We start from the raw sequence: 25,832 nt of genomic DNA, 5'->3' as shown, positions 1-25,832 counted from the left end.
GCATGAGCCACCGTGCCTGGTCTGCAATCTTTTTATTGACTTGGGAAAACAAGAAAATTAATCACCAGCTAAGGTATGTAACAACAGCATGTGAGAGGCAGGGTTCAGCTAATCATATTGGTTATGAGTGCAAAAGAACCAGACTTTATTCAGTAAGTACACAAGGTTGGGAACACTGATATCAGATGAACCTTCTTGCTCAAAGCAAACGATGCCAAGACATTTATCGAGGGAAGGATTGCCTAGCAGTAGCTATTTAGTGTGATAATGGCGTTTGATAATTTAGACACAAACACCATTGTCACACTCCACAGCTCTGCTAAGGAAACTCTGTAGCCACGAAGGTGTTAACTTCACCTCCACATTCCACCATTGTCACTGGTAATAGGGGAACCTTGTCAGCTCCACATATTGTGACCTGAGCAGAGAAAAGAAGCATCACGGGTGCAAGCATCTTGAGCAATGGGAAGAGCTGAAGACTCGCAGATGAAAGGCTTCTGTGTTCTGAAACAGTAGAGTAGTAACGGGGTCCACTGCCTGTGTTCCACTGCCACCCAGCAAACCCCTTCTGCAAAAACTTCCTGTGAAAACGGACAGGAACTCTGTTTGCAACAATTTTCTAAAATGGCTGAGAGAGAAAGAATCTCTAGAGGGAATAGATTTCTGGAAATAAATACTTACTGGAAGACCACATTATAAATGAGAATAATCTGGCCGAATGAATGGATACTCTCCAACTCTCACCTCCTCACCTACTTCCCAATCCATCATCAGTAAATGTGATCAATTCTGCAGTCTAGGAAAATTAAAATTATTTTATATGGGGATACAGCAGTTAGATGTGTTGTGATCTACTCTCCGTGGCATCTATTGGATATAAAGGCATCCAGTCTTGCTCAAATATTCAATCTTCTTGACCACAGCCATTTTCCACCATGGCGGTGGGTGGGAGATGAGGGGAGAGAAGAAAGGGAGGAAGATGGAGAGAGAGGAAATGAGATACTCATTTTCTAGCAAAAAGGGAGCTCCGAATAAATCCCTACAGGATTTACTTGGCTTTCCTGTTAAAGATGGTTTATAATTGTTATGTGAACTCCTGCCCACCATGGAGAATAAGAGGAAATAAAGCATTTTACCTACTCCTTCTTTTCCTGCAAATGCTGAAAAGGGAAAGGGTTGGGAGCCAGTTATTTTTTCCCCAGGATAACTGAGTTGTTAACATCCGACCAGAGTCTTGCTTTAGCCCTAAAACCGGCCCATCTTTAACAGCTGTAAATGAACCCTTCTGTATTTTTCAGAAAAAAAAAATGCGCCTTATTCTCATGTAGATCATGAAATCACCCTCTTCAAGCTAGACTTGCAGTGATTATCCCCCTGCGAAAGCTGAAAGTCATTCTGCTCCCATGGGTTGGAGTGTTGAAGTTGCCTCTTTTTTTTCTTTCCCTTTTTCACTTTGTGGATTCGTTATCTTCCCCTAAGTAACTGATTTCCTTTGGTTCCTGTCTGTGGCCCTGGCTTTCTTTCATGAAATGTGGTCACTTGCAAGGCAGCAGGCCGTGCCAGTGCTAGACATACTCTCTTAGGTGGGACTCGCCTCCTGGGCAGTTTTCCATGACTCAGAGAGAATGACTACAAACCCTAGAACTGTTCTAGGTGGCCCCAGTCACTGCCACAAACCCCCAGCACTCTGGGTGTGGCCAGCAGTGGACACAGGCATGTGGTGGCCCATCTTGTCCTTCCCTTTCCCTGCAGCTCCTCCTAACACAGTAGCCAGGCTTGTCCTGCTTAGTCTTTGCTGAGGGACCTAGAACAGAAATCCCCACCTCCTGGTCATACCAGGGCTATCGCTAACCATCACAAGAGGCTCTAGAAGTCTCTTAGCTCTGCTGGGAAGAAACAGTGAGAGGTGAACAATTCACTGATTAAAAGGGTCTCCGGCGGATAAGCTTGGAGCGCTCTATCCCGGGCAAGGGCTTGGGCCCATTTCACTTCTCAGGGCTCCATAGCAGTATCTGAGCATCCTCCACTTCTCCATGGGGGCTCTGTTGGCTTTTGGCTTTGAATAATCTGCAAAATACAGAAAAGGGAAGGAACAGATGGAAGATGAAAAGAGATGAGGAAGTTAATGCATTACAGGTAAATCTTACCAACTCCCCACCCCCCAAATCAACCTTTACAGGTAAATCTTACCAACTCCCCCCACCCCAAATCAACCTCGATTTCTATGGCCCAGAAATCTATCTCCAGGAAAATGTCAAAAATTTGTAGAAAGATTTACCTATAAGGTTGCTCATAGTGGCATTGTTTATAAGGGTAAACACTGGAAACAACCTAAATGTCCAGCTATAGGAGAAGAGTAATATATTTATGATAAACCATAATTATTTAAATTGATTCTGTAGAAAAGTCTGGTAGACTTGGAAATTCAAGATATGTTATTGAATTAAAAAACAGTTTATAAAACAATATACACAGTATGAATCCCTTTCTGTGAAAAAATGCATACATGCCTGAGGCCAAAACATCAAATGTTAACCATGGTTATCTTTCAGTAGAGAAATTATGGTTTCTTTTCATTTTCTCCTTTTGTGTGCATTTGTTAATTTATGATTCATATGGCACTTTTTTAATGAGAAAAATGAGGATTTAAAAATTTTTAAGCAATTTTCTTTCTGGACTCTCAATACAAATTCCTTCTTGCAAAATACTCTTCTGAAATTGGGAAGGTTGGAACCCATCCTGCTCATATGCAACTTGTCACAAGCATGAAAAGTTAGTGCTGTGCTGAGTGGCAGGCCTCAGGCTAATTTTTTAGCAAATTGTTAGTGAAATACTTTATTATGCAGTACAATAATTTTATGGCATTATTGCATCAATCACTAAACACATATTGAGTGCCAATCATTTTCTGTCTTGTGAGCAATTTTTAAACATTGCTAAAATGGCCATCATCTTTTATTACTACTTTGTTTCTGCAGAAGTGGTTAAACTGTCAATTTACAAAGAGTTTAAACAAACAAGCAGAAGGTTTTCTTTTTTTAAAAAAAAAAGTCATCCAATAATATATCGCTAGTAAAATAAATTAAAAGTGGTTAATGCCAGGATCCACTTTTAAATATTTTAAACATTCACATAATCATTTCTCATTCTGCAGATTTTTAATGTTCTAGTATTTTCAGACTTAACAACTGAACTTAAATAGTACGAGCTAATAAGAAATAGAAACATTATACACTGGTTGGGAAGTATTAACACGTTATTTCCTTTGAAAAAATAATGCTTAAGGCAAAGATGTTGGATATTAAGCAGGGTGACTTGTCCAAATGCCAGCACAATTTTCTACAGTGTGGAAAAGGCCTCGAGGGATTCTGTTTAGCTTCCCTGGGCCCCGATCCCATCCACATAAATCTCCCACCATCTCTCTTTATGCCTTACTTCCTGAGATCTCCCTGAGAAAGGTTGAGTGCTAGCCATTCCTGAATGGCAGTCTATTAATACTAAATTTCTCCTGGAGTCTCAGCTAATCAGGAGTCTTAGGCAGGAGGATCCCTTGAGCCCAGTTGTTTGAGATCCCATTTCTAAAGAAAACACACACACGAAATTTCTGTGTGCTGTCATCTTCCTGCACTCGTCTTCCCAACCGTGATGAAATCTCTAGGCATCTCTAGCTGCTGTGGCCAATTCAGAATGCAGCTTTCCCACTGAATCCGTGAGTATGAAAAACAGGCTAGATTTGGTGTGCTCCTCTTTTAATGCCCTGCATTTCTTTTCATAAGTGAGAAAAAAAGCTCATTAAGGAGGAAGCCTTTACAAAGCCAGACCCTCCAGCAAATTCACCACTCTGTACGCATTCTGTATGCACCACAGCTCCCAGCATGACGTCTTAGATTCACAAGTACCAGGAATATCGCAACACTCACTTTCTCAGGTCAGATCTGGGCACGAGCAGCTTGTCTTTGCTTTAATATGTTGTTCCCAGGGGCTGAGAGCATTCTAGGGCCAACCCCATAGGGGTTTGGGTGCTTTGGGGACTGTGAAGTGTCACCTTGCTGCAAACCTAACCCATCAGTACCAAAAAAAAATTTCTTAAAAAGTGAAAGATAAATGGAGATGCTTTTTACTCTGAATCCACGTTTACTGCCATTTAAAATAGATGTGTTAAATGCATCCATTTGATTCTTTTAGGCTGTTAGTCTACATGACAAAGGAAGTTGGTATTATGCTTCTGAGTCTTGTCATTTTGAAAGTGCATGGAAATTTTAAAATAGAATGTTCTTGTCAACAGGGAGCAAAGCAGCATTTCTTTCCTCATTGAAATCCATCTAGAAGGGAAATCTGGAAAGTTCCCTATTCATGCACCTATAATTGCCTGTGTTTCTCACCAACCAGTGGTGAAGAAGGAATCACTGGGTACATTTTTAGCCAAGTTGGGGCCTCCATGGACTCTTTTTAAAGAGAATTGCTGAGGCTTGGGGATTCCTAAGGAACTGTCTCATTTCTGCGCAGGTGTCCAGCTATTTTTAGTGCTGTTGAGGGAACAATATGACCTGGACAGAGGCATGCCAAAGGAACGACTCTAATGCTGGCATTTTGTTTGAAGGTTTGGTGTTATTGCTGAATCAGACCATCGTAAAAACAAGAACTGGCTTAATGTCCAGCCACTCCAAGGGCAGAAATAAAATCCCACACCGTCCCTGAGCCCTCAGCTCCTCCCCAGCCTCATCCTCTCTCCCTCTGCAGGGTGATCATTTCTTTTCCTCCATAAGCCATTTTGTTATTTTTCTTTAAACAGAAACCATCTGTTACTCTCTCTAAAGAAAGTCTCCAGTTTTCCTCAAGCTTTCTGAGGAAACAGAATAATCATGGAAGACAAAGTTATGGTGTGTTCAACACCTCCTGTTGCTCAGGCGCTGGGTGGCATCTTTTTCAACACCGGAGTCAGCAGCCTCCCGTCATTTCTCTGTCAGCGGCCACCCCAAAGAACAGCCTGATCACTCAGGGGGGTCGGCAGGCGCCGGGGGAGAGCCGCACTTACCCCCAGTCAGCTCCGGTCCTCTCAGTCCAAGGCCCTTCCTGTGGCAGGCAGGATGGCGCCTTCCACAGCTTCTGTGGCTTTAGGCCTCTCCCCTCTCCCTTTATGGGATCCAGGGTTTAAAAGTAAACAATTCTTTCTCTTTCTGATAAGTCGCATTATTTATCGATTCATTGGGGGAGGGAGGGCACGACCTTAGGCCACTAAGTCAGCACCACCTTTGGTCAAACACACTCAGCAAGATTGGAAAGTCCATTCCTCTGCTGAGTGGGGGTGTGCGGCCAGCAGGCAGCCATGGAGGCCACCGAGGCAGAGAAGACAGGTCACCTAGTGAATACATCTTCCCCTCAGAACCCCAACTTCCAACCAGTTTAACGTTCCTCACGGGAAGACTGCCATGTATGACCTGGTCACCTCCCCAGATTTCTAGAGACAGAAGAGTCACCGGTCACAGGAGCCTACTAAGTTCAATAGATCCTTGGCTCATGCTACGTAGAGCTCTTGACCAACATTTGGAAGCCAATCTCATTCTCCTCTTGAACTGGTCATTTCTGACGTAGTTAACCATGCATTCCTTTCTTCACGCCAACAATTATGTATGAAGCTCCTCCTTATCTGCTAAGCTCTGGTAATGCCACGGGGACCAAGACAAACAGAGCCCACAGTCAGGCAGTGAAGCAGGCAACAGGCGAGCCGCACGGACAGCAGAGGCGGCTGCCGCTCGGCCTAGCTGTATTCTGTTGTCGGCTATTATTATTGCTTTTTATTTTTTATTTACTTATTTTTTTGAAATGGAGTCTCGCTCAGTTGCCCGGGCTGGAGTGCAGTAGCGTGATCTTGGCTCACTGCAACCTCCGCCTCCCGGATTCAAGCGATTCTCCTGCCTCAGCCTCCTGGGTAGCTGGGACTACAGGTGCCCGCCACCACGCCCGGCTAATTTTTGTATTTTTAGTAGAGACGGGGTTTCACCATGTTGACTAGGCTGGTCCCAAACTCCTGACCTCAGGTGATCCTCCCGCCTTGGCCTCCCAAAGTGCTGGGATTACAGGCATGAGCCACCAGACCCATCCGCCGGCGATTATTTTTAATGTCTCTGATTATTTCTTTTCCTTCTCAGGTCATTTTGTTATTTTGTTTTTCTTTCTTTCTTTTCCTTCCTTCCTTCCTTCCCTCCCTCTCTCCCTCCTTTTTCTCTTTCTTTCTTTCGTCTTTCTTTCAACTTTCTCAATCTGTCTCTTTCTCTCTCTCTCATTCCTTCATTCCTTCCTTTCCTTTCTTTTCTTTTCTTTTTTATTTTTTTGAGGCAGGGTCTCAATCTGTCACCCAGGCAGGAGTGCAGTGACATGATCACAGCTCACTGCAGCCTCGACCTTCTGGGCTCAAGGGATCCCCCTGCCTCAGTCTCCCCAGTAGCTGGGATACAGGTGCCCACACCTGACTAATTTTTGTACTTTTTTGTAGAGATGAGATTTCACACCACAATGCTATTTTGCCTTCTTACTCTTTAAAAGAAAACTCCTCGTTGCTCTCTCTAGTAAACACAAATGCAAGCTGAAGTGAGGTCTGGTCATTCCAGTTGATGATGATCTGAGGAGCTGGGTGGCCTTAATTTCACTAGCAGGTATTGTCATCCTGCTAGTGTCATACTTCCTGTTAGTTGTCATATTTCTTTTCAGGTAAAAATGAAAAAATATACTAATGGGCTTTTTTTTCTTGTCGAAGAGCTGAACTCAAGAAATGGGCCCAGTGAGTGGGCACCACTGTTTGTTCCTGGCATGCTCCCTAGGGTCCTGGGGGGACTAAGTTCCTTCAGGTTGCCTATGACTACCTGAGAGATCCTGCACACTTAGCCCTACAGAAGACAGGGCCCTCCCACAGGGCTGAGGGACTGGCCTTCAGTTCCTATGGGAAGAGCCCAAACAGTGCACCCCAAGGCGAGAAAAACATCCCGAGGGCCCTCTGGAAATCGCCAAAGCCCTGTGCTCCGCAGCGTTGGTGGATAAATATGGTGTCAATGGGATTTTTTTTTATGGTCACATTTCTGGCGCTGCAGTGTTGGCACTGCCTTTGCAAACTTGCTGTGCACTTTTAAAGTTGCTTCTCCTGATTTCAGCCATCCTAATTCTGAAAAGAAATTCTGAAAAGTGCACAGCGCTTTTTTTCAGCCTGGGCACTAGAATAAGACTCTGTCTGGGAAAGAAAGAAAAAAGTGACTTTTCATTTTTTAAGAAATAAAGGTGAGTGCCTTTTTAAAGAAGAAAAAACTGTTGTTTTTTCTCCTTTAAAGTGAAACAGATTCCTCAGGGCTCCCCGTTGTCCTGCCCTTTGAAAGAAAGACGTTCTTTCAAAGGGCAGGATAAACCCCTCCCACCCCCAGGCATCGTCCCACATTTTCCAGGTCACTTTCATCAGCATTTTTGCTGAGATGGTTTTCCCTTCATTTAGAAAACCAGGATGAAGACACATGTTCAGCTTTCAGATGATTTTCTTTACATTCCTAGCCACGGTACTTGCAAGGATTCTGAATTTCAGAGACACGATGAATGTTTATCAAACTTCTGGCAAATCACACAACTCTACCTCAGCTGCCTATAAAAGTGATTTTTTGGCCAGGCACAGTGGCTCACACCTATAATCCCAGCACTTTGGTAGGCCGAGGTGGGCGGATTGATTGAGCTCAGGAGTTTGAGACCAGCCTGAGCAACATAGCAAGGTCCTGTCTCTACAAAAGCTACAAAAATTAGCTGGACATGGTGGCATGTACCTGTAGTCCCAGCTACTTGGGAGGCTGAGGCAGGAGGATTGCTTGAGCCTGGGAGGTGGGGGTTGCAGTAAGCCGAGATCGTGCCACTACACTGCAGCCTGGGCACTAGAATAAGACTCTGTCCATGACTTTTTATTTTTTAAGAAATAAAGATGAGTGCCTTTTTAAAAAATAAGGTAGATGTGAATCTTGGAAGGTTGAAGTTTAATTTAGAATGTCTCAATCCCTAATGTGTATATTCAGATACAGGCTGCAAAATTGGGCTTCACCAACAGTGAAAAACAAAATCAGGTAACTTTCCACTAGCTGCAGCTGGAAGCAGGCTCCAATCATTGTGGGTGATTCGCTCCATGGTTTTCTCATCTTCCTGCCATGAGCTGCAGGCTTTGTTAAATGGGGGAAAAAAAAAAAAGTGATCAGTTCCAATGAATAATGCCAAACTTTTGCCATGAGGAATCCTGAAGTTTGGGGACTGGGGATCCTGGGTCTCATTCAAGACTCTTTGTCATTTGGATTTTTGCCTTTGGACAAAAATAACTTCACATTTCTGAGGCTTTAGTTTCCTCTCTGTGTAGTAAAGCTGAGAATACTTGCTTGTCATTTGCTCTCAAACCTTAAGTGAAACAGGAGATGAATTCATCTTTAATCATGACTAGCTCAAGAGACTGAGGCAAGAGGGTCCCTTGAGCTCAGGAGTTTGAGTCCAGCCTGGACAACATAGCGAGGCCACTGTCTCTAGAAATAAGTAAATAGAGAAAAACAAAGTTAGATATAGAGAAATGACAAAGGGCATGGACTGTACGGACTAACTGGTTATTTACCAGCAAAGAGAACAAAGGATCCGAATTTGCCATATGCAGGGACCATGCCAAGCCCAGTGGGGCTGGAAGGAAGCTGGGTTGCTGCAGCCTCAGATTTGTTATTAAGAGAATCAAAATCACTTTCAACTCAATGTCACAAGCCAGGACCCAAGTGAAAACAGAGTGTTGACAGCGAGTCTTGGTTTCATCTCTGCATTCACACACACATCACCTTCTCCCACAAAAGTTCCTCTTCTTATGGCTGGAGACAGGCTCAGAACACTGGTGGTGCATAGGGGCAGGGGCTTGACTGCACTGATCATGGGAGAGAGTCATCATATGAATGAGCGATGCCCACTCTCAGAAGGCAGTTGAAAATAAATTGTGCACATGGTGATATTTCTCCCCTAAACACTTCAGCACACATCCCCAAAGAATTAAGAGTATTCTACTTAACCTGAGTACCATTATCAGAGCTAAGTTTACAGTAATTCTCTAATAGCACTATTTAGCTTATTTCCTTTTTCTTTCTTTTTTTGCCTTGAGACAGAGTCTCGCTCTGTCACCTAGGCTGGAGTGCAGTGGCGCGATCTTGGCTCACCGCAACCTCTTCCTCCAGGTTCAAGTGATTCTCCTGCCTCAACCTCCTGAGTAGCTGGGATTACAGGTGCACACCACCATGCCTGGCTAATTTTTGTATTTTTTTAGTAGAGACAGGGTTTCCCCATGTTGGCCAGGCTGGTCTCGAACTCCTGGCCTCAAGTGATCCACCTGCCTCGGCCTCCTAAAGTGCTGGGATTACAGGCGTGAACCACCATGCTCGGTCCATTGAACTTAGTTTCAAATTTCCCAATTATCCCCCAATTCTCTTTAATAGCAGGTTTTTTTTAACCTAGGATTTAGTCAAAATTTGTGCTTGCATTTTTTTTTTCTTTCCTCATTTTTTTAATTGACAAAATTTATCTAGATGCTCTCTGGCATTCTGTCAAATGTTATTCTTCTGTCATAGTTTTTCCAGAGATTGGCCACTGCCCTTAGATTTCTAATGAGCGAAGGCCTAGAATGCAGACCCGTGGACCTTCCACCTCGCCGCCTTCTCTCCACGGCCTCCCGCTTCTAAGGATGAGCAAATAATCTCAGAGTGAACCTTCTTTAAACACTAAGCAAGAATCTCCAACGAGTCCTCATTCCTCATTCTTTCATTCATAGAAGGACTATTTGTTGGGGGCCACCATGTCCGAGGTGTCTGATATCTATTCTAGATACCGGGTGTATAGCAGCAAAACTAACAAATAAGAAACACAACCAGACTAAAATGCCTTCCCTCCTAGAGCTCACATCCAGAAGAAGCGGACAATCAATCCACAAAATAAAGAAAAGCAGAGAAGCAGATAGCGAGGTTTGGGGAAAGACTCCAGATAGTGTGATTAAGCAAGGCCCCATGGAAGGAGGATTTGAGAAGAAAGGAGAGAAGGTTAAAAAATAAACTGGCCAGGTGCGGTGGCTCATGCCTATAATCCCAGCACTTTGGGAGGCTGAGATGGGCAGATCATTTGTGGTCAGGATTTTGAGACCAGCCTGGCTAACATGGTGAAAACCTGTATGCAGATTATAGAGATGATAAAACATGGGGAAAATTATTTGTTTGAAAATGAAGGAACTTAATTTGAATGCCTCTTACTCTCTGCCCCCCTTTATATTTGACAAACAACTGGCTAGTTGTTAACAGCATCGACCTTGGAGCTAGACTGTCTAGGTTCAGACCCCAGCTCTCCCACTCACTAGCTGTAGGAACTTGAACAGGGTACTTAACCTATTTGTGCCTCCATTTATAAATTTATGTTAATAGTAGTACCTGCTTCCTAAGGTCACTATGAGGATTATATGAATTAATATACATAAACTTAGAATAGTGGCCAGCCTAGGGTAAACACTACTAAGTGTTATTATTATTGAATCCTGAAAACATCTTTGATTATTCTTATTTCAATTTTAAAATAAAGAAACAGGTCAAAGGCACAGCTGGTACCATGTGTCAAGCCAGGTCTTGAAGGACACTTTTCTAAAGGCGACTCACTGCCCTCTGCAGCTCTCCCTGCCACATACATGCTAAGGAAGCCAGGCTCCAATGCCCAGGACCTCACTCTTCCAAGAGGAGTTCAAAACTCCGGGCTCCATTGCCAAACTTTAGAGTCGCTCCTCTTCCAACTTGTCCATGTTCTTTCCCCAGGTGTTCTATCATTGTGCTCTAAAATCACCATCTGATCACCTTGAGCATTTTTGCTCAAAGTGAGCATAAGAACACAGAAGAAGAGAGCAGGTCTCTGCCAGAGCTTGTGCAGGACCCCTGAGAACAGATGTCTGTAGCAGCAAAACTCTGGGCCTCCTGTCCTGAGAAGGAGAAGGGAGAGCTACCTTGTGAATACGGAGTCCTTCACGCACCAAGACCCAACGCCTAGGCCAAAGATTGAGCCACAGCCCACAGTTCCTCAGAAGAGAGGGGCCAATCTTAGTTCTTCTTCTAACTCTTCATGACTTTAAAGGAATTCTGGCCTGTGTAGGGTGGTTCACGCCTGTAATCCAGCACTTTGGGAGGCTGAGGTGGGAGGATCACTTGAGCCCAGGAGTTTAAGACCAGCCTAGGTAACATAGTGAGACCTCATCTCTATGAAATTAAAAGTAAAAGGAATTCTGGGCTGCGCATGGTGGTGAGTGCCTGTAGTCCCAGCTACTCTGGAGACTGAGGAAGGAAGATTGTTTGAGCCCGGGAGTCTGAGGCTGTAGTGAGTTGTGATCATACCATTGCACTCCAGCCTGGGTGACGAGTGAGAGACCCTGTCTCTAAAATACAAGTTTTTTAAAATAAAGGAATTCTGACTGTACCCCTCTTCCCTGATCATCAGAGACCTCATTTGGAAAAAGCAAAGTCATTTTGTGAAAAGCCACTTGAAGAAAGGACTTAGTGGATACATTCATTCATTTGTTCATGCTCTATCCCAGGTAGCTCTCTACCAGGACTTGGGCTAGCATCACAAAATTCTCCCTCCCCACTCCCCAGCCTCCCCAGGAGCCTCATGAGGCTTTTCAGGGTAATCTCAAAAGCATCTGGGATGTTTAAGGGTTAAAGGAACCACATACTCTGGACAATCTCAAACACACCCCAAGTTGGTGGTCTCTGCTATAATTTTCTTGCAGGCTAAGGTCAGCTCTGTGAAATAATTCGCAAAGCAACATAGCTCTTTGCTTAGTGTTTTTGAAATGGGACTTGGCAGGAAATTCTGAGCCATTTGGTCACAGTAATAATGTTCCCTCTGTCTTCCTGTAAGTCCAGTGTTAGGCTAGGAAGTTCAGGTGTAAGTCTTGGGTATTGTTTCTCTGATGCATTGGGGCTTGTGTGCCCATCCTTCTGAATGTAATTCTCATAGTCCCCACTTTGATGGAGAGTTCTCTCAAGAAGCACTCCCCCATCTTCCGGTGCAGGTCACTTTCTTCCCCTTGTCTCCTGGTCCCCCACGCCATTATCTTCCCCCCATTGTCTTACACACGGAGGCATTTACTGCACTCCCCTCCAACCTGGGTACCCCCCAGATCTGTCCAATAGCTCCTTCCAACAAAACTTTCTGCACGCTTGTCATTTCCTCTTCGATGTCCCCTACCTGCACACTTAGCCACTGATAAACTCAGCCAAGATTTATCCTGAATTAAAAGTGTTTAGTATAAAGAATTGTTTGAACATCAACTTAATTAACTTGCTTTCTGTCCTGGGAGCAACTGCTTTCTGTTTCACTTTTGTTTTAGACTCAGGCAGAGAATAGAATCGGCGTGCAGTTTGTCTTCCATCATGCAGCCACCGATTCCTCTGGAATTTACTGAGCCAGATGCCAAACTAGTTATTTGATCAATGGTCTTAAGGTCACACCTGACTCCTGAGAGAGTAGCATGCTGTCCCCTTTGCCCCTCATTTACTCTTGCCCCGCTTCAATTTCTGCATCACCTCCTAAGGTCCAAATGTCAAGCCGGGGGATTAGTGTGGTTAAGACACAATTCCAGTCTGGCAGTGTTCACACTGAGCACAAGACATAGATGCTGCTGACTGCTCACATCAGACAAGGGGCAAGGCCCAAAGGAGCTCAGCATGGGATTGAGGAGATAAGACTTCAGAATCATTCACTCATGGCGTGTTTGAGAAACACACACACAAACAAGACAGTGAATGCCAGAGATGGGACTTGGTGACAGAGCAGGGACTGAGACAGCACCTTAGCCATGCCTCTACTGAAGACAGTCCTAGAACCCGGTTCTGAGCTTAGGCCCTACCCAGGAGTTCACTAGCACAGGTCCCACTGTCCCTTGGTGGCCAGGCTAAGGAGAAGGGCTAATTCAGTCAGCCATGGAGAACCAGTGGAACCAAGGGGGTACTTAGGGGACACTATCTGCTAACTGTGGACATAGTAGATTGTGGGAGGCACAGAGGATCATGGGTGGCACAGGAGATTGTGGGAAGCAAAGGGGATCATGAGAGTCAGACCAGCAGAATGCCCTACTGTAGGCCAGGGAATAGTGAGAGGCACAGGGGATGTGGGAGGCACAGAAGATCATGGGGGACACAGGGGGTTATGGGAGACCCAGGGAGTTATGGAAGACAAAAGGTTACAGGATGGTAGGAGTCACACAGGAGACAAGGGGAGAACCATGCAGCAGCTCTTTGATGGTCTACGTGGTATGTAGGTTGGAAGGGGACAGAGGAGGCCAGCCCTAGGAACAGGAATAAAACAAAAGTAGAAGGATTGGAAAGATAAGGATAGATGGTAGTCAGGGGTCTTTGTTCAGAGAAATGCACCGTGAGTAGCAGGTAAGAAAAGGAGGTTTCTAGCCATAGAACCTGGAGTTTGAATCCTGTTTCTGCCCCTTCCTTCATGGGTGAACTTGAGCCTAAGTTTCCTAATTTGTAAAGTTCAGTTAATAATACTTACCTTCCATGACTATGGTAAGTATTCAATGAGACATATACATGAAATACATATCCCTGGCACATAGTAAGAACTCAATAAATACTATTATTACTATTATTATCATCAGGCAGATATTACACAGGAAGAATTGAGAGAGATACTTAATTGGATTTTAAGTGAAGGGGCATGAAATGGTTTCTTATCACAGAGACCACAGGCTCATGCCTTAAAAATCTCTGCAGATGGAACTGTGGACTCCAGTTGCTAAAAATCCCCTTCCTCACTTTGCTGGGTCAGAGATTTTGGACCAGTCCAGAGGGCATCCAGATTCCCCTTGGGTCAGAGATTTGGGGCCAGCCCAGAGGGCATTGGGAAAATGCAGCTGGAGGAGAAAGAGAAGGCAGGGCTGCCTTGTGAATTCAGAGTCCTTCGTGCACGGAGACCCAACACCCAGGCTGAAGGTTGAGTCAAAGCCCATAGAAAAGAGGGGCCAATCCTAGTTCTTCCTTTAATCCTTCATGACTTTAAAGGAATTCTGGGTTGGGGAGGGTGGTTCATGGCTGTAATCCCAGCACTTTGGGAAGCTGAGGATGGAGGATCACTTGAGCCAGGAGTTTAAGACCAGCCTGGGCAATACAGTGAAACCTTGTCTCCACAGAATTAAAAGTAAAAGGAATTCTGGGCTGGCATGTTGGTGAGTGCCTGTAGTCACAGCTACTCTGGAGACTGAGGCAGGAGGATTGCTTGAGCCCAGGAGTCTGAGGCTGTAGTGAGTTATGATCATGCAATTGCACTCCAGCCTGAATGACAGAGTGAGACCCCGTCTCTGAAATGTAAATTTTTTTAAAAAAGGAATTCTGACTGTATCCCTTTCCCTTCATCACCAGAGACCTCATTCAGAAAAAACAAAGTCATTTTGTGAAATGCCAAGACAAGGATTCTCTTCTGCTCAAGTCTCCCAAGTGACCAGGGCAAGTTGCAGATAACAGAAAAAATGCTAATTAAGTGGTGGCACCAATCTGCCCATTTGTGCCCTCTCGCTAACCACCATTCCTCCTCCTGTCACTCAGAGGTGCTTTGGCCATTGAGAGGGACAGTGGAGAGTCCCAGGCACCTATGGGGCCTTCTTGATCTCTCCATGCCCTTTGCTTTAGCAGGACTGGACTGGATCAGAAGTCAGTACAGCAGACATGGCAGTCTCAGTCCCCAGAGCCGGGTTACCTCTCCACCCTAGCTTTGTCCCCAGCCTACCCTGTCCCTCCCTAACTGACCCAGGAACAAATTTGTTGCTTTATTGGCCTATTATAGGAATTTTTTTTTTTTTGCACATTTCTTAGTAACAAAACAGCACCCTTCATCCACTTGTGAGTGTCTTCCTTCTTGGGTTCTATAAATCACCTGGTTGCTGCTTTGCAAGAAAATAGAAAACTGATCATTTCTCCAAGACAAAAAGAAAATTTGTATCACCAAAATCAAATTTAGTTCCTTCCACTTTGCTTTCATGCCTTCCTGCTTATGAAATAACTTTCATTTTGATGCTGAATCATAGTGTAATTTTTTGAGGCCTTTTCTTATTTTTGAAATTTGATTTTAAGTTCCGGGGTACATGTGCAAGATGTTCAGGTTTATTATATAGGAAAATGTGTGGCATGGTGGTTTGCTGCACCCATCAAGCCATCACCTAAGTATTAAGTCCAGCATGCGTTAGCTATTTTTCCTGATGATCACCCTCCCACCCCCTCCCCACCACTGATAGGCCCCAGTGTATGTTGTTTCCCTCTATGTGTCCATGTGTTCTCATTGTTTGGCTCCCAAACACGTGCAGTGTTTGGTTTTCTGTTCCTGTGTTTGCTAAGGATGATGGCTTCCAGCTCCTTCCATGTCCCTGCAAAGGACATGAACTCATTCCTTTTTATGGCTGCATAGTATTCCATGGTGTACATGTACCACATTTTCTTTATCCAGTCTGTTATTGACGGGCATTTGGGTGGATTCCATGTCTTTGCTATTGTGAATAGTGCTGCAATAAATATACATGTGCGTGTATCTTTACAATTGAATGATTTATAATCCTTTGGATATATACCCAGTAATGGGATTGCTGGGTCAAATGGTATTGCTGGTTCTAGATCTTTGAGGAATCGCCACACTGTCTTCCACAATGGTTGAACTAATTTACATTCCCACCAACAATGTAAAAACATTCCTCTCTCCATAGCCTCGCCAGTATCTGCTGTTTCTTGACTATTTCATAATGGCCATTCTGATTGGCTTGAAATGGTATCTTATTGTGGTTTTGATTCACATTCTCTGATTATCAGTGATGTTGAGCTTTTTTTCACATGTTTGTTGCATAAATGTCTTCTTTGAGAAGTGTCTGTTCATGTCCTTTGCCCACTTTTTAATGGGGTTGTTTTTAATCTTGTAAATTTAAATTCCTTGTAGACTGTGGATATTAGACCTTTGTCAGATGGATAGATTGCAAAATTTTTCTCCCATTCTGCAGTTTGTCTGTTTGCTCTGATGATAGTTTCTTTTGCTGTGCAGAAGCTCTTTACTTTAATTAGATCCCATTTGTCAATTTTGTCTTTTGTTGCAACTGCTTTTAACTTTTTGGCCATGAAATCTTTGCCCCTGACTGTGTCCTGAATGGCATAGCCTGGATTTTCTTCTAGGGTTTTTTATAGTTTTGGGTTTTACATTTAAGTCTTTAATTCATCTTGAGTTAATTTTTTGTATAAGGTGTAAGGAAGGGGTCTAGATTCAATCTTCTGCATATGGCTAACCAGTTCTCCCAGCACCATTTATTAAATAGGGAATCCTTTCCACATTGCTTGTTTTTGTCAAGTTTGTCGAAGATCAGATGGATGTATACGTGTGGACTTATTTCTGAGTTCTCTATTCTGTCCCATTGTTCTATATGTCTGCTTTTGTACCAGTACCATGCTGTTTTGGTTACTGTAAATTTATTTGATAGTATCATTTGAAGTCGGGTAGTGTGATGCCTCCAGCTTTGTTCTTTTTGCTTAGGATTGTCTTGGCTACACAGGCTCTTTTTTTGGTTCTATATGAATTTTAAAATAGATTTTTCTAATTCTGTAAAGAATGTCAATGGTAGTTTAATGAGAATAGCATTGAATCTATAATGGCTTTGGGCAGTTTATTAGTTCATTTTCATGTGGTTTAATTGGACTTACAGTTCCACATACCTGGGGAGGCCTCAGAATTATGGTGGGAGGTGAAAGGCACTTCTAACATGCAGCAGCAAGAGAGAAGTGAGGAAGAAGCAAAAGCAGAAACTCCTGATAAACCCATCAGTTCTCATGAGACTTATTCACTATCATGAATATAGCACGGGAAAGACTGGCCCCCATGATTCAATTACTTCCCCCTGGGTCCCTCCCACAACACATGAGAATTCTGGGAGATACAATTCAAGTTGAGATTTGGGTGGGGACACAGTCAAACCATATCAGGCAGTATGGCCATTTTCATGATATTGATTCTTCTTATCCATGAGCATAAAATGTTTTTCAATTTGTTTGTCCTCTCTGATTTCCTTGTACTCCTACTTAAAAATCATGGAGAGAAGTCCCATGATGTTGGGAGTTTTAGGAATACTGAATTTCTTCAGGCTTACACTGCTGCAGTTCCCTTTAATAGTCACCTGTGCAGCTCACCCCCATTTTGCCCATCCCTCCCCTGCACCACACACACATAAAGTATAAGCTAGTTCATAAGCCATCAGAAAAATCCCAGCTACTCTTAGGAATAGGTCCGCTGATGGTGCTGCACACAGAAGGCCAAAGACTACCAAGGAAATCATTGTGTCTGAAAGCTTTAGAAAAAGCATTCAAATAGATTCTCATGTTTTAAGAGCAAGATTTTAATTAGAACTGGATGTCTGAATTGATGGGATGTCTTCTTCAATCCAGATTGTATAAAGATGTTAAAAAAAAAATCAATAACCCAGGCAAAAACTTTGGAACCAGGGGGAAAAATCAGTTGAATTAACCTCAGGTATATTGGCTTTTTTTTTTTTGGGCTGAATTTGTGTGTAGGGGGAAATTTCAGCTAGGACTGACAAAAGGCAGATCAACTGTCAGCATTTTGTTGAAGCTATGATGTCTCAATGGGGGTTAGGGGCTGTAGAAATTCAGCTTAATCTTCAAGACAGCCTGTGGCAATTGTGTAGAACTTTAAAATAGATTTTAAAATGAATATAATTTTGGGCCAGGGAATGCATTCTTAAGCATGCAAAGCCTAAAATCAAGAATTTCTGGGCTGAGCGCGGTGGCTCACGCCTGTAATCCCAGCACTTTGGGAGGCCGAGGCAGGCAAATCATGAGGTCAGGAGTTCGAGATCTGCATGGCCAACGTGGTGAAACCCTGTCTCTACTAATAAAATACAAAAAATTAGCTGGGTATGGTGGCAGGCACCTGTAATCCCAGCTACTCGGGAGGCTGAGGCAGGAGAATCACTTGAACCTGGGATGCAGAGGTTGCAGTGAGTCGAGATTGAGCCACTACACTCCAGCCCCTGAGCAACAAAGTGAGACTCCGTCTAAAAAAAAAAAAAAAAAAAAAAAAAACTCTGAACATTAGATGATTCAAATAAATAAAGTCAAAAGACAAAAACAAAAAAATCCTAGGAAAAATTAGCAATAGAGAATGCAATCACATTGAATAATTCAAGATGGAAATCTGGAAAGGATATGAATGTGAAGTTTACAGAAAAATAAACACATGAAAACATAGTTAACTTCACTCCTAATTATGTAAGTGTAGATGAGATATCGATTCTCAGTTAACACATAAGTGAAACTTAGAAGCTTGTTAATATTTGGTATTGGCCCTGCTGTGGGCGATCTGCCACTCTTCAACACTATCAACATTACCAGAAGTGGTAGTGGTCTACTTTTAAGTGAACAATTTGACAATATCTATCAAAATTGGAAATGTGCATTCCTCTCGACCCAGCAATTCCGTTACTGAGAATTTATACATATATTCACAATAGTACACTAAACATGTACATAAGAATATTCATTACCACATTGTTTGTAAGAGAAAACTGAAACAAACTAAATATTTGTATGGTAGACTGGTTAAGTAAATAATACAGCCATCCAATGTAATACTGTGCCGATATTTAAACAGAAAAAGAAAAAGACAAGATCAGGAATTGGGGTGAAGGATGATGATTAACCCCATAACTTCCAAGTCAAAAATATATCAGAATACATTGGATATAAATAAAAAATTAGGCTGGACACGGTGGCTCACACCTGTAATCCCAACACTTTGGGAGGCCGAGGCAGGTGAATCACGAGGTCAGGAATTCGAGACTAGCCTGGCCAACATGGTGAAACCCCGTCTCTACTAAAAATACAAAAATTAGCTGGGCGTGGTGGCTCGTGCCTGTAATCCCAGCTACTCAGGAGGCTGCGGCAGGAGAATCACTTGAGTCTGAGAGGTGGAGGTTGCAGTGAGGTGAGATCACACCACTGCACTGAAGCCTGGGCAACAGAGCGAGACTCTGTCAAAAAAAAAAAAAAAAAAAAAAGAAAGAAAAAGAAAGAAAAGAAAAGAGAATTGAATACATACTTATGTGCATATGTTTATTTGTACATGTACTTATTTGGTGGGAATAGCATACTTTTTCTTTTTTTTCCTTGAGGGATACAAATAGCGTAATTGCTGGTAGTTCCTTTGAGGAGTGGGCTAGTGGTTGGGAGGTGGGGAGGGTAGGCTTTTGCATTTGGGGTTTTATCTTACTGTTCTTTCATTGCTTGGGAGCATGACCAGAAGCAGAGCTCCACAGCCTCTGACCCTAGCAACAGATGCAGGAAGAGTTTGTGTCTCCTCCCAAAGCTGAGGACAAGTGCAGTGAGACATCAAAGGACTAAAATTTCTGCTTAAAGCCCAGCTGGCTTGATGTTAAAGGTCATGGTGAAGCTGTAAGCACCAACAAGTGATCTCCACTTGGAGGCAGAGGGCTTTGACGCTCGACAGTCCAGAGGCCAGACTGAGTGGGAGTTAGGGGAGCTTTAACTTGATCCTGGTAGGGAGCCGGATCAGCTGGAAGTGCTGTGGTACAGGTGCCTGGGGTGCCAGGTGGATACAATGAGGGGGCCTGAGCTAGTACTGGAATCATGAAAAGATTCCTCCAAGAAGTGTGGTTAGGCCTGAGCTCTGGATGAGGGATAGGAATTGTCTAGGCAAAGGGACAGGGCTGGAGATATATCTGGTAGAGGAGACAGCATCTGTGAAGGCCTGAAATGGGGAACCGGAGGTGAGTCTATGTGGTTGGAGCAGATGAGGAGTGGGAGAAGGCCCACGATGAGACCATGTGGTAGGGAAGGTGCTATGCTGTAGGACCTTGGGGACAAACGTGGGGGTGGGGTTTCTGTCTTTATCCCAAGAGCTATTGAAGGGTGTTATTTGTATTCTGAAAGGATCAGTGAGAAGAGGAGGGTGGAGAAGGGTAAGAGTGGAAGCGAAGAGGCTTTAGCGAAGTCCACGTGAGCGATGACCATGGCGGGACAGGAGAGCTGGTAGAAAGGTTGGATGGGGGTTCATGGGTGCCTCTAGTGAGCTCTCCTTCAAAAGGGCTCACATCAGCTGGCACAGCTTCCATTCTGAGCTGCCTTGCAATGTGGGTTTGTTGGTCGGGGGAGGGGGGTGAGGGCCCAAAGTGAAAAGAAATGAAAAAGATCCACAGGTCTGAGCACCAGTCGTGAGAACCCGATACACTGTAAGAATACAGCCTACAGCCCCTATTCCCACCAGGCTCCTGGGCATCCCTCCATTCCCAGGAATTGGGGTACACGAAGATGACTAATTTCCTGCATCAGCATTAGTTTTTAACACTGGCTAGCCACTAGAATAAAACCTATGTGTTCTGGGAAAACGAATTTACTTTCCAGATACTAATTACATTCTTATTCTCCTTTTCAGTGTCATTCTTGGTTTTCATTAGTCCTCAAATACAGGTCCATCACTAGGCAAAATTGTGAATTAGGAAAAGCTGAGGCCCTGACCCTTTTAAGGCTGTCTCCCACCTTAGAACCTCATTCCCTGCAGGCTGCACCATGGAGGAGGGGCGCCTCAGAGAGGCTGCAAGGGCCTGAAAATTCCACTTGTGTACCAAGCCTTTGAATATATGTGGGTACTGTTACCACTGATAAAATATAAATTTATTTCAATGTTATACTGAATTCAATATAACTTTTGGTCATTATGCATTTTCTTAATCAATTGATTTTAAAAGTATAAACTGCTATTACGTGGGGAAGTCTGCGGAATTTTGTTGTTGTTGTTGTTGACAACGGTTCATTATAGTTAAGAACTACTAGTCTAGGACAAAGGTTGTTAACGTGTTAATCATTCAATAGTAATTGTGTGCCTACTGTGGTCAAGATACCACTCTAAGTTCTGGAGATACTCATGAATGAAACTGATGTAATCCCTAACCCGCTGAGAGAGAGAAATACAAGTGAAGTATAAAGAGGTGTTAGTAACCAACCATGTGATAAATATTATGGGAGCACATAGCAAGGCACTTAAAGATCTAAGAAGGCTTCCTGTAGGAAATGGTGCCTGAGCCAAGACAAGGAAGTAGGTAGAAGCTAGCCTGTGAAAAGAGAGGGAGGCTGTGTCCTAGGAGGAGGAAACAAGATGCCAGAAGCCTGCAATGACAGAGTGTGGCATGGGAGACAGAGCAGCTGATAACACTGGAGTGTGGGGCTGGAGTGGGAAGTGTACAACACACAGCTGGGCTGGGACGCTGGGAGAGCTCGTACAAGTCCTGGCGGGCCACGCTGCAGATTGGACTCTGTCCTGGGAGCAGTGAGAAGCACGGAAGATGTTTAAGCAGGGGAGCACCATGACTACATTTGTGTTTTAGGAGGCTCTCCCTGACTGCCACAAGGCAGTAATTAGCAGATGTGGGGGTGGGGAGGGCGATGGGAAGGAAGGAGGGGCAGTGGGTGAGTTTCAGGGCTTGGTTGTAGAGGATGAAGAGGGAGTGACAAAGATGGGCAGGCCATGGTTTCTGAATTTCATTGCTTCTGCTTGGTAGATAGTGGAGAAAAGCTGGTTTAAAGTAGAAGATAAGTTTGGCTACAGAGGGTTTGAGTTTTAAGACCTAGAAACATCAGTCTCTCCCTTCTTTAGGCATTTTGAAAGAGGAGCCTCTGGATGGGTAAATATGAACACAAAGGACTTAGTTTGTACTGGTGGAATTTTAGGAAATATTTTGGCAGAATGCAGAAAGCCATTTAAATAGCTTGATTAGAAGACAAATTATAACTCTTGCTAAAATAATAAAATATGATTCCAAGTAAACATGTCAATACTCAATATCATCAGTGTGTTAACCATTAGCACCTGATACTGATCTATAAGCTGCATTTGTGTGCAGGACTTTCTTTTCTTTTTGTTTTATTTTATTTTATTTTATTTATTTTTGAGACAGAGTCTCGCTGTGTCACCCAGCCTGGAGTGCAGTCGCGTGATTTCGGCTCACTACAACCTCCGCCTCCCAGATTCTAGCAATTCTCCTGCCTCAGCCTCCTGAGTAGGCTCCTGGGATTACAGGTGTGTGGCACCATGCCCAGCTAATTTTTGTATTTTTAGTAGAGACAGAGTTTCTCCATGTTGGCCAGGCTGGTCTCGAACTCCTGACCTCAGGTGATCCACCCATCTTGGCCTCCCAAAGTGCTGGGATTACAGGCGTGAGCCACCAAGCCCAGCCTTTTTTTATTTTTTTTTTTGAGACAAAGTCTCATGCTTTCTCCCATGCTGGAGTACAGTGGTGCAATACAGGCTCACTGCAACCTTTGCCTCCCGGGCTCAAGCGATTCTCCCGCCTCAGCCTCCAGAGTAGTTGAGTTTACAGGTATGCACCACCATGCCTGGCTAATTTTTTTTTTTAGTAGAGATGGGATTTCGCTGTTGTCTAGGTTGTTCTTGAACTCTTGGCCTCAAGCAATCCGCCCGCCTCACTTTCCCAAATCGCTGGGATTACAGGTGTGAGCTACTGCACCCAGCCCGTTGTTTTTGTTGTTGTTGTTTTTGTTTGTTTTTTAGAGACAGTCTCGCTCTGTCCCCTAGGCTGGAATGCAGTAGTGTAATCACAGCTCACTGTAATCTCTAACTCCTGAGCTCAAGTGATCCTCCATCCTCTGCCTCCTGAGTAGCTGAGACTGCAGATGCGTCCCTTGATGATCCATTAAGTTTTAAGTTTTTTATAGAAATGGGATCTTGCTATGTTGCCCAGGCTGGTCTTGAACTCCTAGGCTCAAGCAATCCTCCCACCTTGGCCTTCCAAAGTGTTGGGATTACAGGTGTGAGCCACTACACCCGGTCTGGACTTTGTTTTCACATATTTAAAAATATATGTCTGATAAGTGCATCCTTATTACTATTAGAATGTCAAAATAATGTTTATTGGTCTGGAAAGATGCTAGTGTTTGCTGGCTATTAGCTAATTATTGGAATTCAGGCCTGACTGAACCATAGAGAAAGAGTCCAACAATAATATTACCAAGAATAATAGGATTACCATCAATAGTTGCTAATAACAGCAAGTATTACCAACAATAGTTGGTAATAATAGCAGGGATGAGATGGACTTGAGACCTGTTAAATTCAGAGAATATGCTGCTTCTGAGTAAGCTATCACTCATTCAGAGATAATGCAGATTCTCACTTTAAAACACATTTTTCAGAGTATCAGCTATATTTAGCCCTGTCTAGGTGTTAGCAAAGATCTGGAGGAGAAAATGAACATATTTTAGGAGACAGTGAATAAAACTTGCATCCCTATCTGCTGATAGGTTCAGTTGACACAACCGACTCAGCCTGCTTCCTGCTCACACGCATTATATAACGAGAACCATTAGGGTTTAGTGTGTGCCTCATATGTGCAGGCATTGTGATAAGTGCTGAATGTACATTACCCATTAAATCCTCATAATACTATGAAAAAGGCTTAATTAAGATTCTCACTTTATCAATGGGAAAGTAGAAACTTCCAGAAGAGAAGCTAAGTAATTTGCTCAAGGACTCCCACACCCTAGGGGAAAGGTCCTTAAGCCATGGTCTCCATGTGGGACCCAGCCACTCTTTGTATACATGGGCTAGCGTACCTCTCATCTCTCCAATCTCTTTTGAGGCAAACCATCTTAGGCCCTTTCTGGAAAGATAGGAGCCCTCCCCAGTGGCCTCATTCAGTTCCTCTAGCTCCAGGTGATTGGCTAATGTTTGTATTGAAGAGTGGTTTGTGAGAACACTTAGTTTGGACAATGGTGAGTAGCTGAACCAGTCAGGTCCTTTCTCTCCCAGGGGTTTGAATGTTGAAACATGCCAGGGATTGGGCAGTTGGCAGTGGGGGCAGAACCAGACAGAGAGAGTGGCTGAGACATCATTATGGTGGAGGAGGAGACGTCACCTCAGTGAGTGAACTCTGTGGCTGCTGGTGTCCATGGGACACCATGTCATGTCATGGCAGTGGCATTGGGTGTCTCGTACATTCCAGGCCTGGAGGTCACAGCTGGGTTTTCTTGACTCCAAGATAGAGAAACTCCACGCTGGGATTTCCAAGACTAAACCCACTTCCTTCAAGTTCTGGGCCTTAGGTCCTCCTAATCCAAAAGAGAGTAATTTACAGCAAAGTTTTCACTGTTGTGGGGGAATTCTCTACACATTTCTAGAAAAGGAAGTAGAATCCCCCATAATCTTCTTTTTTTTTTTTTGGTGAGAAATTCCTTCAATGTGCTTTGAGCAGCTGTACTCAAAATATAGCATGGCACTCAAAACCTCTCTTTGTGGGGCTGCTGGCATACAGGACTTTTTATTTGCTTTGAAATGCTTTTTAATATTTCCTATTTTGAAAGTATTTTATTCTGATTTCTGGAAGCTTAGAAGAAAGTAGAAGCAATCACAATCACTTACCCTGTTCTTACAGTCACTACGGTGGTGTTTCCTTCTAGTCGCTTCTTCATTTTATATGAAAAGAATATATATATTTATGAGCATATATTGATGTATATGTGTGTATATATAAGTTACTATGGAAAAAATCAATACTGATTTGTACTTTAATCAATGATGTGCTCCACTTTGCACCCTTGCTAGGTTGCTATTATTATTACTATTGTCATTATTTTGAGACAAGGTCCTTGCTCTGTCACCCAGGCTGGAGTGCAGTGGTGCAGTCATAGCTCACTACAGCCTCAACTTGCTGGGCTCAATGATCCTCCCCCCTCAGCCTCCCAAGTAGCTGGTACTACAGGTGCACACCACCATGCTGGGCTACTTTTATTTTTTAATGTGGTAGAGGCAGTGTTTCTCTAGGCTGGTCTTGAATTCCTGGGCTGAAGTGATCCTCCCACCTCAGCCTCCCAAAGTGCTGGGACTGTAGGCATGAGGCACTGTGCCCAACCTATTATATCTTTTTAATATCTTTCTATTTGATAAACAAAAGTGGCATCTCGCTTTATCATTCCTTTTATTACCACTAAAATTGTACCTTTAAAAATGTTTATTGGCAGCTGGACGCAGTGACTCATGCCTGTAATCCCAGCACTTTTGAGAGGCCGAGGTGGGCAGATCACTTGAGGTCAGGAGTTTGTGACCAGCCTGGCCAACATGGCAAAACTGTGTCTCTACTAAAAATACAAAAATTAGCTGGATGTAGTGGTACGTGCCTGTAATCCCAGCTACGCGGGAGGCTGAGGCATGAGAATCACTTGAACCTGGGAGGCAGAGGTTGCAGTGAGCCGAGATCATGCCACTGCACTCCAGCTTTCTTTTGTGAATTATCTTTTCATGTTTTTGCCCATTTTTCTACTGAGAGTTTAGTATTTTTTTCTAACTACTGTCTAAAAGCTCTTTTTATATTAGGACGTATTATGCTTGTTTATATTAAGGATGTATTAATGATATACGTTTTTGTTGCAAATAATTTCCAAACTCATTGTCTTTTAATTTTAAGAGGTTAAATATGTGTGTATGTGTAATTATATCTATCGATTGCTTACTTTGTCACTTATTCTATTGCTCTATGCTTAAAAAAAATCTCTCCCCACCTTAAAGGTTTTTTACCTACACTTTCCGTTAACTTTCTTATGGTTTCATTTTCTTGGTCTTTAAAAACAAATGTGGCTTTTCTTCCATTCATTTGTGGTATTTAGGGTTATCTGTGCTTTTGGTTCTGTACCGAGAGTGCTGGGGAGATAGGGCCGCCATATCTGCCTATCCCTTAGGAGAAACCAACA

The 25,832-nt window shown here is 43.4% G+C and overlaps 1 long non-coding RNA gene across 1 annotated transcript; it reads right to left on the bottom strand.

Annotated features, from left to right (window-relative positions):
* Positions 1–117: 117 nt before the first annotated feature.
* Positions 118–7,326, bottom strand: LOC130540978 (uncharacterized). The gene is made up of 3 exons (XR_008955013.2): positions 5,036–7,326; positions 1,837–2,067; positions 118–581 (listed from the first exon to the last, which is right to left on the bottom strand). It is a non-coding gene; the product is annotated as an uncharacterized LOC130540978 (long non-coding RNA).
* Between the last annotated feature and the right edge of the window lie 18,506 nt (positions 7,327–25,832).

This window comes from Pan paniscus, chromosome 17 (assembly GCF_029289425.2).
Source record: "Pan paniscus chromosome 17, NHGRI_mPanPan1-v2.0_pri, whole genome shotgun sequence".
NCBI classification, from domain to species: Eukaryota; Metazoa; Chordata; class Mammalia; order Primates; family Hominidae; genus Pan; species Pan paniscus.
The sequence above is the reverse complement of the archived record's forward strand: the minus strand, read 5'-3'. Positions and strand labels throughout refer to the sequence as shown.